General features: G+C 41.4%; 1 protein-coding gene across 4 annotated transcripts in view; it reads left to right on the top strand.

Annotated features, from left to right (window-relative positions):
• Nucleotides 1-12,667, top strand: part of Stim1 (stromal interaction molecule 1) — a 182,109-nt gene that overhangs the window by 1,302 nt on the left and 168,140 nt on the right. The gene's annotated exons all lie outside the window — the stretch shown is intronic.

Here is a 12,667-nt window from a genome sequence, read left to right as displayed (position 1 = left end):
GGCAAATTGGAATCTCCGCACACGTGAGGTTGGTGGGGGATGCACACATAGCACCGTGTACTCTCAGTCGTCCAAGAAGTTTTGTCTAGCAGTCATGCCTAATGTTACTATTTCCCTGACGACTTTCCTTAGCCCTCCTCGGGATGTTTTGGTGGTAGTGAGAAGCCTTTGGGGCACCTGGACTTGTCAGATCAGCAAGGTGTCTTGTCCAGAAGAGTAGTCTTCCCAGGTGTTAAAATTGCTTTTAGCCAGTTTCATCACTAGAGGGGGCGGGCGGTGGTGGTGGGCTGGCCACACGGGATGGGCCAGGAAGATCAGGGCTGGGCCGGCTCTGTTTCCTTATAGCCAGGTGTTCAGATATGTTCTAACCGTCGAGAGAATCCTAGCCCTTCTTTCCCGTAGATACTTTCTGTCTTTTGGGTTTGCCTATGTGGAATATCAAAGCAAGTCCCAAGGTGGAATCCTGTTTACCACAAGGGAGTTAAATGGCCCTTTCTTGACTTCCATAATAAAATATCCTGGACAATTTGTTGGCTTATTCTGTTTCTTCTGAATGATGAGAGTAAGGATTCCATGGTATTACTTTTAATCTGTCCTTACGTTCCTTCTATACTTGTGGAGCCTTGTTCGGCAGCAGAAGCTGTGGTATATACTCTTGCAGTAGAAAGGAACTTTTGAAAAATACGTTTATTTTCTCACATAGCTTAGAAGTACGTTTGTTCCCCATTTCAGTTTCTCACCCCTTGTCACTATGATCTGCCTAAACACTGGCCTGAAGGCTTGAGGGTAGAGGAATAGCTGGGGTGTTTGAAGATAGGGAAGGGGTGTCTCAGTGGGTAACTGCTGATACAAGTAGGAAAAGTAGAGGTCACGGTGGGCCACGAGCTCCATGGATTGCATTAGTGGTAGTTTTTTTCTTACACTGCCCGCTCACAACTTTCTTGACTGGGTTGGGTATGATTTTAGGTGGTTTTCAGATGATGCCAGGACTGTCTACATGAGCATAGAATTTGGGCTGTTGCTGTTAGGTTAGAGCAGTCTCCCAGGCCTCTGAAGCTTAGCTTAACTATTGTTTCTCACTGGACTATGAAGGGAAGGGTTGGTTGAACTATGAAGTAGCCCTGAGTAGCATTTCTGCTCTCCCAGTAACAGACATCCTTGTTTCTAATTGATAATTTATCCTTCTGTTTTCACTTCAGAATATGCATGTTTGACCTAAAATGAATCTTTTTGAAAGGTGTTCTGTACTTTGGATCTAAACTAAAAGGATGCCCCTTTGAGTTTCAGGCAATCGCTAGCTTTTAGAAAATTGACTTTTGATGGGGTGTGTGTTTTGCCTGAGGTCGAGAAGCGTCTTAGCATTCCCCAGGAATATCTCATGGCTTGAGTTTATGGAGACATTCCTCATACATCTTACTTTAGAGGACTGGCTATTCCGATTAAGCTATAAAGGCCTCTCTCTTCATCTTTATTTCCTCTTAGTTCAGATATTGGCTCCCGTTGTTGTAGTTATATTTCAGGGAGGAAAGTCTCAGAGACTCTGGATGCTGGGATGTAGGTTTTTGTGGGAATGTAAGTGTCTACCAGTATTGTTTTGTTAGTTTGTCTCCTTGGCTCACTATGGAACTTTGGCTCAGGCAGGGACTTACTTTTTCCAAAGAAGTGGCTTATAGTCTGGGCTCTGCGAAAGGGTTTGGGGGAGAAATTGTCTATATAGCAGGGACTCTTGTGGCCTTTCCAACCCCTCTGTATCCACAGAACACAGAAACAGAAATTTTACTTTTTTTTTTTTTTTTTTGGTTTTTTGAGACAGGGTTTCTCTGTGGTTTTGGAGACTGTCCTGGAACTAGCTCTTGTAGACCAGGCTGGTCTCGAACTCACAGAGATCCGCCTGCCTCTGCCTCCCAAGTGCTGGGATTAAAGGCCTGCGCCACCACCGCCCGGCAGGAATTTTATTTGTTAAAGCTACCCCCCACTCCTGCTTCTCCTTTTGAGATAGGGTCTTCAGTAGCCTAGATGTAGCTGAAGCTGGTCTTGAACTCTTGACCTTCCTGCCTCCACAACTTAAATGCTGGACTACAGGGCAACAGACACTGTATCTGGCTAGCTACCACTTTTCTCCACCACATTCAGCGTAACTGGTAAAATTTCTGTATTCTGTACAGCTTATATTTTACAGTTACGTGACTTGTTCTGCAAAACCTCACAATAGCTGTATTAAAATTCAGGGAAGGGTAATAATCCTCATTGGCCCAACGAGTAAAGCCTCTGGCTGTGCATTCTGGTGACCTAAACTCCATCCGTGGAACCCAAGTGAAGGTGCAAGGAAATAACTGTTGTCCTCTGACTTCTGAGTGTGCATCATGCTAAGTGTGCCCACAAATGCACATCATTCATGTATACACCCCCAAATTAAGAGACAGAAAGGGGGCGCTGGGTTCTTTGCTCAGTATTTGAAGCAGGTGCTCTGATGCTTACGTCCTGGACTTTTTCCATTTTCTCAGGTCCTATCCTGTTAAAGGAGTGCCAGGCGGGGCCTAGAGAATGTTGCTCTCTTCCTGGCCATTAGGCAGGTCCTGGTGACTCTGTATCTGAGTCTGAGAAAAGGGATGCTTTTTTTTTCTCTTTTGGAGAGTGTGTTGATGAAAGAATTCTACACCCCCCCATTTTGGATGTATGTGTAACCCATTTCCTTTTAGTTAGTCATAAAATTTGATTCTAAGGATTTTATTAAAACCTTTATAGTGGTCAGGTATGGTGGCACATGGCTTTAGTTCCAGTGCTCAGGAGGCAGAGATAGAGGAAGCTGAATTTCTGTGAGTTCTAGGCTAGCCTGGTCTACACAGTGACAGGAATACATAGAGAAGACTGCCTCAAAAAAAAAAAGTTAATGGTGCACTAGGGGTATAGCTTAGTGGTAGAGTACTTGGTTAGAGTATGAAAGATCCTGGGTGCCATTATCGGCACCTCTTTTTTTTTTTCTTTTTTTTTTTTTTTATTCTTTTTTACTTAAAATTTCCAACTGCTCCCCGTTTCCCATTTCCCTCCCCCTCCTCCCACATATTGCCCCCTCCCCCCATCGGCACCTCTTAAAGACAAAGAAAAAAAAAAGAAAAGGAAAGGAAAGAAAAAAGGAAAGAAAAGAAATACTTAATGACTTGCGACATGGTGTGATGGTGATGGTAGAGATGGGGTCGCAATGATAGCTTCTACACTAAACACTGTTAAAACCCAGCTGGGCAGTGGGGGCACATGCCTTTAAATCCCAGCATCTCTATGAGTTCGAGGCCAGCCGGTCTATAGAGTTCCAGGACAGGCAGGGCTGTTACACCCAGGAGTCCTGTCTCGAAAAACCAAACCAGAGCATCCCTGACTAGGGATGATAGGTGACCCAGCTGTTAAGAATACTTGTTGCTCCTGCAGAGAATCTGGGTTTCGTTTTCAGTGCTCACAGGGTCGCTCACAACCATCCTCGACTCCTGTTCTAGGGGCTCTGCTAACTTCTTATGACCTTTGAGGGCACCCAGCATGCAGATAGTGCACATAAATATGTGCAGGCAAAACACTTAAGCACATAAAATAAAAATAAACATATCTAAAAAAACCCTCACCATGGAGGCTGAGGTTATGGGTAGCCCAGTTGATAGAGTGCTTGTTTTGTATACATGATATCCTGGGTTTGATCCTCTCTCAACACCAAAACCAAACCAACCCACCCACCAACCAAATCAACAAAATCTCTGAATGCTGAGCTTGCAGCGCTCTCATTTGGACAATGGAGAGAACATTCCTTTCACTTTTTACTTTTTAAAAACACCTGAAAATTAGGTAATTTTCTCCCAAGATCTGTATAGACAGGTCTATATGCTGTGTTATTCTAGGGCCTACATTTTTGAAGCTCAGAATGAAGACTGGGAATCTCTAGATTCTAGGGTCCTTGCTTTCAGAAACTCAGATGTTTTTCTATAGAATGTCTGTTGTGTGAGAGACCTCAGGTCGAGTCTGGAGTTGTGGCTGCCATGATAGATGGTTTTGAGGGTCTCTAATCAGAAACTGGTTTAGCTGGAATAAGGTCCTGGAGGATAGGCATCTATGCAGAGTGCAGGCTGTCTTCTCGGTCAGCCCAGCCAGCCCACCCAATTAGTTGCTGCTGCCTCCAAGGCTATAAATGGCCTGGCCATCTTGGTAGCTAAGCTAATTTTAGCTGAGGGTGGCTCCTGGAACTGGGCTGGAGCCAAGAGCAGGTGGGTGGGGCTTGGTTGAAGCTAATACCCTGGGCTGGCAAGTGGGACAAGCTATCCTGGGGAGCTTAGACCTATTGACTTCCAGGCCTCAGCTTTGACAATCACCTTTAGCTAGGTTAATTGATTCAGCAAACATTGAACAGTGCCAGCTCATACGGTATTTATTCAACAAGTGATTGAGTGACCTCTTTGGGTCAGTTACTGTGTATACTTTCTGTGGGGATTTAAGGATGAAGGAAAGAGTTGTCTTCTTTCTTCATGGAAGTTATACTCTGTTGGGGAGACAGTTAATAAGCACACAAATAAATACTGTCTTGTGAAAAGTGGATCAGAGGAAAATGCAAATACAGTGTTCAAGGAAATGAGAAGGGACTAGAGACATAGTTAAAGCTTGAACCTCGTGTCTAGCAATTATTACAATCTCCATGCAGCTCTGGCTAGCCTAGAACTTGTCATGTAGACCTGGCTACTCTTGAACTTTAAGAGATCCACCTGTCTCAACCTCCCAAGTGCTAGGATTAAATGCATTTGCCACCACTCCTGGCTCATTATGAATTTAATTTATTTCATTTAATTGTTACAGCCAGCTTCTGTAATAGATGTTATCCTTGTTTTATAGGGCAGTAAATTAAATAAGAGAGGTTAAATAACTTTCCCAATGTTACACAGGCAGTGAAGAGAACCAGGGTTTAAATTCAGGATTCTGGCTCATTTCCTTAGTACTACCTTAGCTAGTAAGTTATCTTGCAAAAGTCACAGTAGAGGTGGTCTGTGTTTGTGTGTGTGTGTACGAATATACATTCATACAGAAAGCTGTGGAAAGTCCAGGGACCAAGTGACTAACCTTGCCTGGGAGAACTGGGGGAGGCTTTAGAGTTTTTCCCCATAGTTTTTTCTCAGATCTTGGGGAGATAAAAAGTGGTTGCTTGATTTAAGAGTTAAGAGATGGAAACAAGCTCAACCTACTTGTTTTTATGTGTGAGGAAATGATTCCCAGAGAGGCATTAGCTGTAAGTCTCATAGTAGGCTATTGGTTGAGAACCTAGACCAGGACGTTTGAGCCAACGATCCAGACTTAGCTATTCAGTGTGTAAGTCAGAATAATGACAGTTTACTGCTTGCTTGTACTGTAGATGGAGCTACCCAATGAACCTGAGCCTAATTTTTTTTTTTTTTTTTTGAGGAAGCGTTTCAGGTAGCCCAGGCTGGACTGGAGTTTACTGTGTAACCGAGGATAACTTTGAGCTGATTTCCAGCCACTATATCTCTCCCAAGTGTTCAGATTACAGTTATGTTTTTACCACCATGCCTGGATTTATTTAGGTAATATTAAGAACAACATAATGCACAGACTTCATCAAATTCTAATAGTATAGACTGTGTAGGCACAGGGAGAACGATCTGTATAGGCTGTACTAGGCTAAGGCGACCGGAGAGCACTGAAGAAAAGAGGGTGTTGTGGATATCTGGGTGACCGGTGTGAACATATGGAATCTCACTGTCAGGTGGATATCTGGGTGACCGGTGTGAACATATGGAATCTCACTGTCAGGTGGTTGGGTAAACTAGACAGGTGCTTCTCTGCTGGCTGGCTGTCTCATGGGAGCACTGTAGATAGGAAGAATGTAGTCTTGTGTGACCATTGCTATCGTCATAATTACCATAACTTTAACGTAATGATAAATGTAAGTACTATTTTAAGATATCTATAATAATGTAATATGTGAGAATATTTATGATTTTGGTTGGTGACAAAAACTATAGGTACTGTTAATATTTTAGTTGACTGCATATATATTGCACATACACATATATTTGAAAGAAATACTAACTTGCAGTAAGAGAATATTGAAAATGATGATGTAGGCTGGGTAGAAAGATGCAAGCCTATAACCTGGCATTTAGGAGACAGAGACAGGATGATCTGCTTTCAGAGCCTGGGAGACAGAACAGTAGAAGAGAAGCAGAAGTTTAATGACCATCCTAAGTTACATAGAGAATTGAAGGTCAGCTTCGGGCTACATGAGACTCTGTGTCCAAACAAAACCAAACAGAACAAAGCAAAATAGAAATTTTGTTCCCAGACATGGTGGATCATGTTGGTAATCCCAGAACTTTGGAGGCTGAGACAAGAGGATTGCTATGAGTTTAAGGCCAGCCCAGGCTATAGACTGCTACCCCTATCTCCAGAACCCTGAAACAAATAACAAATTTCTGTTGTTTGTCCCAGGAATGAGGCCTCGTTGAAGGGAGTGGTTTTCTAGGTCTTCACAGAACTTAGACTAAGTTCTCTATGGGGCCTTTGAGTCACATTGCAGAGCGGCTTCATGAGGATATTCTGGTGCGTAACTGTTTGTGGGAAATGATTCTCAGGAAACCCAGCAGCTCTGTCAGGCTCTTGAGGAGGAAAAAGATATCTTATATGGTTTTTTTTTTAACTGTTTATAAAAAATGGTGAAATACTAAGATAACAAAATATAAAATGTCCGAATGAACATAAGAAATAAACTACTACAGAGTTCTCTTTATTAAACCAAGGATACTTTGTATGCCTTTCTGATATAAATGTAGTACTTTGTACGTCTATTTTCTTCTCTGGGATCTTTGTGAAAGAAGATAGGAGTGGTTGTAATTTTTTTTTTTTTTTTTTTTTTGGTTTTTCGAGACAGGGATTCTCTGTGGCTTTGGAGCCTGTCCTGTAACTAGCTCTTGTAGACCAGGATGGCCTTGAACTCACAGAGATCCACCAGCCTCTGCTGGGACCCGCCTGGTAGTAATTTGTTTTCATTGTGTAGAGGCTACCCATTGTTGAAGTTTGTTGGAAAGACTGGTAATCAGGGACTGTTTGAATGAGATCTTATTATTTTTCCTCCTTACAAATGTCTCATGTTTGGGCATGGCCTCAGCCTTTGGAGGTAATATCCAAGTTCAGATCCCTCTTTAATCTTTTTTTTTTCCTTACAAGACAGGGTTTCTCTGTGTATTTCTGGCTGTTCTTGATCTAGCGCTGTAGATCAGGGCTGGCCTTGAACTCACAGAGATCCACCTGCCTCTGCCTCCTGAGTACTAGAATTAAAGACTTGCACCACCATGCTATAGATATTTGCATTGGTATGGATCTTGTTTTTTTTTTTTTTTAATATTTATTTATTTTATTATGTATACAATGTTCTGTCCGTGTGTATGCAGACCAGAAGAGGGCACCAGACCCCACCACAGATGGTTGTGAGCCACCATGTGGTTGCTGGTAATTGAACTCAGGACCTTTGGAAGAGCAGGCAATGCTCTTAACCACTGAGCCATCTCTCCAGCCCTGGATCTTGGTTTATTGATACAAATTTAAGGTCAATTTTGTTATATGTATGTATATTTCTGCTCTTGATTAAGGTATTATGAATGTATAATTAAGAATTATAGGTTAATAGATAGTCATTTATAATAGTCAAGCTTGTAGTCATGTTAGTTAGGTCTTCTAGATATATAGAGATATATTTCAGTTAGGTATTCTTCAAATCTTTCAGACACCTTCAAAATATGGCATTTAAATGTTTTAAGAACTTAGGACTTTTCATGACAATGAGACACATCTGCTCCTGGCAGCACCAGTTACTTCAAGAGGAAGATGGGCATCGAAGAGGCTCCTTATGGAGTTTGCAAGCCATTTGGGCAAGAAACTGTTCTTGCCTGGACTGCTTAACCCGACATGCAGTACCCACAGAGAGATGACTGCTGAACTTGTCTAAAGGTGAGATGATCCTTCAGGTTTCCTGCTTCCTGAAAGAGTCTGCCAAATATTCTACAGGACAAGAAAAATGTGACGGACAAGCTGCCAATGTAGGTGAAATTGTCTTTGAAGTTTCCTGCTTCATGGAAAAGTCTGCTGGATACTATGGGCCTGTAGGATGAAGAATAGTATCCTGCAGACTCTGTAGGATGAAGATGGATGCCCCAATGGTACAGAAGAACTTTGGGTGACTGTCCAGGCACCGAGATGTCTCTCTCTGTCAATTCTAGAGTTTTGGAAGTTGCTTATAATGTACTTCCTGTTTACTTAAGTAATATTTTATCCTTCTGGAGTCTTTGATGGAGATGAAGAAGAGACAGAAATAAGATAATTTTTCTTAATTATAATAAGAGACAAAGTAGATATAAATATTGTAACTGTAATTCTTGCTTGATACCTGTTTGTTATATGTAAATTTACCATGTTAAAGTTAAAACCTTCCTTTTTTATTTAAACAGAAAAGGGGAGGTGATGTGGAATTCCCCTCTGTATGCTGTGATTACCATTGGTGAATAAAGAAACTGGGTTGGCCTGTTGATAGGGCAGAACTTAGGTAGGTGGGGCAAACCAAACTGAATGCTGGGAGAAAGGAGGCGGAGTTAGAAGCCATGTAGCCCTGCCAGAGACAGACGCTGGAACTTTAGCTGGTAAACCACAGTCACATGATAATACACAGATTAATATAAATGGGTTAAATTAATATGTAAGAGTTAGCCAATAAGAAGCTAGAGCTAATGGGCCAAGCACTGATTTAATTAATACGGTTTCTGTGTGATTATTTTGGTTCTGGGCAGCCAGGAACAAACAAGCGACCTCACTTCATACTGCACCCCAACCACCGCTTGACTCTCTTTAATCTTTTATTTATCCTTATTTTTACCATTTTCAAGAAGAATAAAATCTAGCTGGCAGTTTGCCTTCTAGATTTTATGACTAAAAAGGATAGTCTCAGAACAATAACTGGGAATCTGGATCCATGCTGTTTTTAACCAAAACCATTGGTGAGCTCCAAAGGGAGCAAATAAATACCTGCTGATCTGGTCCTCAGAACTCTGTCTGCTATAGCCTTGCTCTAGTTATACTGACCAAGATATTTGAATAGTACATACAGCCACTCATTTCCAAGCTGTGCTGGGGATTTACTCAGTTGTTAGACCGCTTACCTAGCATGCATGAGGCCCTAGGTTTCAGTTTCCAGTACTGCATAAACTGGGCGTGGTGGCACATATCTGTAATCTAAGAACTCAGGAAATAGAGACAGGAGGATCAGAAATTCAAGGTCACCCTTGGCTATGTAAGGAGTTTGAAGCTAGTTTGGGATAAATGAGACAATTACAGTTCTTAGTACAAGGCTTGGTATATGGCATACCATACATATTATAAAGTTTGTGAATTTGAATTAGATTTTGTTAAGTAATTTGGATTCTACTGTAGTTTACTAGGTATCTGAAAGTTGAAAAATATTTTCCTTGGGATGGGTTACTTAAAGAAATAAGCTTCAAGCCGGGCGGTGGTGGCGCACGCCTTTAATCCCAGCACTCGGGAGGCAGAGGCAGGCGGATCTCTGTGAGTTCGAGACCAGCCTGGTCTACAGAGCTAGTTCCAGGACAGGCTCCAAAGCCACAGAGAAACCCTGTCTCGAAAAACCAAAAAAAAAAAAAAAAAAAAAAAAAAAAAGAAATAAGCTTCATGCTGGGTAGTGGTAGCACACACGTTTAGTCCCAGTATTTGGAGGCAGAGGCAGGTGGATCTCTGAGTTTGAGGCCACCCTAGTCAAAAAGAAAAGAAAAAAAGTTACTCTGTATTTTTGACCTTTGGCATTAAGTACTGAGATTTAACATGATAGTATGTCATAACTGGAAGGGGTTTTAGGTAGCATCTCTTATAAATGTCTTATTTTATACTTGAGAAGAACAAATTTGCCCAGTGTATTCCTAAGCCAGTGATAGTAGCTAATGTTCTTTAATTCTCTCTCAATGTTGTTTCTACTCTGCTGGAGCCTCTCTACTATAACGGATAGTTTGCACAGTGAAGTCTCCAGGACCCAAACAGAAGAGAAGTCCAACTTTTGCTTCTTAGGTCTTACCCAGCTGGAAAGCATTTATAGTAGGTTCAGAAAAATAAGCCCAGCAGTTACACAGAGAAACCCTGTCTTGAAAGACAAACAAACAAACAAACAAACAAACAAACAAAAAGTCCATGCATTGGACTAACACAGACTAATGTCTATGCTCTGTATTACCCTGTTGGCAATATCTATATAGACTTAACAGAATAGACTTGTGAAGGAGGTGGGCCTCATGCCATGTCTTCCCATGGTTTGATTCAGTGGATTGTACTATGGATTTGAAACTTCTATAGACAGGAATGATGTATAACATCTTAAGCCTTGTAGGGTTACTTGTGGTCACCTAAAAAGTCCCAAGGAGAAGCTTTGTAAACACTGGAAATCTAACAATCTCTTTCCTGTTACAACAGCTTGCTAGGGCAGGTGAGGCGTCATTAGGGAAGACTGTAGCTCTGTCGTGGTTTTCAAAGTGGAGTAGGTTGTTTTGTGTGGGAGAATATGAAAGGAAAAACCTGAAATGAGCCAACAGCAGTATAACTTTGTTTTCTGCTGGGGAGCTTAGAATAGAGAAGATACAGGCCCTGCAGAGTCTCTGTTGCTTTCTCAAATCAGGGTTCCAGCTAGAAAGCTTCTGTACGCTTTCTCTCTGTTCTCTTCATTGCGTTCTTTGGAGCATTTCTATATTTCTTTGTTTTGGTCTAGCAAACATTTGACTTATTCTTATTATTTTTGTCATTATTATTTGGTTTTTTGAGACAGGGTCTCACTATGTAGCTCTTGTTGCCCTGGAACTCAATTGTGTAGACCGGGCTGACCTCAAGCTCAAAGAAACAGAGATATGCCTGCCTGTGCCTGCCAGGTGCTGGGATTAAAGGTGTGTGCCACCATATCTGGCCAAATATGCTATTTATTGATTCTCTTTCATTTATGTATTTATTTTTGTTTTTTCTTTTTTTAATGGTTTCAGTCATGTGCCATGACAACAGATGTCTCCACTCTTTTTTATGTGTTTTTCTCCTGTTTCATTTTTTGTTGTTATTACAATAGAATAGTCTTAACTTGTTGATTGTTTAAATCCTCATGCTTTCTCATGCTGACTTAGCCATCTCCCTAGTCCCTCAATTTTTTTTATTGTTTTTATTGAGCTATATATTTTTCTCCACTCCCCTCCCTTCATCTCCCCTCCCCTTTTACCCTCTCCCGTGGTCCCCATGCTCCCAGTTTACTCAGGAGATCTTGTCTTTTTCTACTTCCCATGTAGATTAGATCCATGCATGTCTCTCTTAGGGTCCTCTTTGTTTGTTTTTTTTATTTTTTAAGACAGGGTTTTACTGTGTAGCTCTGGCTGTCCTGGAACTCATTCTGTAGACCAGGCTGACCTTGAACTTACAGAGATCTGCTTGCTTCTGCCTCTTGAGTGCTGGGATCAAAGGAGTATGCTACCACTGCCCGCCTTTTTTAATAATTTGTTTTTATTTTATGTGTATTGGTGTTTTGCATGTATGTATGTATGTCTATGTGAGGGTGTTGGATCCCATGGAACAGGAGTTAGATATAGTTGTGAGTGGGTGGGAATTGAACCCAGGTCCTCTGAAAAAGCATCCAGTGCTCTTAAACACCGAATCATCTCTCCAGTCCCCTCTTTTATTTTTTTATTATATCAATTTTCTTAACTTCCAGAATGTTTTTCTCCATCTCATTTATTCTTACCTAATCTCAGTCCTCAGTGCTAGCTATGGCATACCTCTCATTTTTGATCAGAGTCTTGTAGCACTTACTATCTCCAATACTGTGTATGCACTTCATACTTTGCTTATACTTCTTCATTGAGAGACAGTATTATGTGTTGTCAGGAGCACGGAACCAGCCACAGTATTGTAAGACTACAAGGTTTGGCAGGTAGAAGTACTTGTTTAACCTAGTACTTGTTAAAACAAAAACAAATACTTGGCTGTTGGCTTGTTACCTACATTACTATTACTTCAGTTTGTTGACCATAATGTATAAAATGTGTCTGTCACGATGTTGGTCAGAGAGCATATGTTTAGTAGACATTTGTTGAATAAACTAATGAATACACAATAATGAACTAGTCCTTAGAAATTGTAAGAGGGTATTGAGAGCACCAAGTAAACCAACACTGGTTCCTACAGAGTTTAGGTAAGAATGCCTTGGGATTTGAGGTTGAATTTACTTGGTTGGTGTTTTGGAGTTTTGTGGGCATTGTTTTTCTGCCTAGCTGAGTGTTTTATCTTTATTTCTTGAGTGCCTAAAGAAGCTGTGCTTAGTGACAATTTCGGTCACTCCGTGGGGAACGTTCTGCTAGTGCCTTTGGTCGGCAGTCTTTGTTTGAAGCAGTCGTGGCTACCTTGATCAGGTGGCTGAAGTAGGAATGGAGGAAGGCCAGGCCCCAGGAGGACACGGTGCCCGTGGACAAGACTTCCTTGGGTTCTGCTGCTCTATCTTTGGTTCTATGGTCTACATGGGTTTATTTCAGGTCAGACATGAGACAGACAGATAAACAGAATGAACTTTTAACTGCTTTTCTTAGCCTGGCTTGTGGGATGAAGG

This window comes from Chionomys nivalis, chromosome 8 (genome assembly GCF_950005125.1).
Source record: "Chionomys nivalis chromosome 8, mChiNiv1.1, whole genome shotgun sequence".
Classification (NCBI taxonomy): domain Eukaryota; kingdom Metazoa; phylum Chordata; class Mammalia; order Rodentia; family Cricetidae; genus Chionomys; species Chionomys nivalis.
The sequence above is the reverse complement of the archived record's forward strand: the minus strand, read 5'-3'. Positions and strand labels throughout refer to the sequence as shown.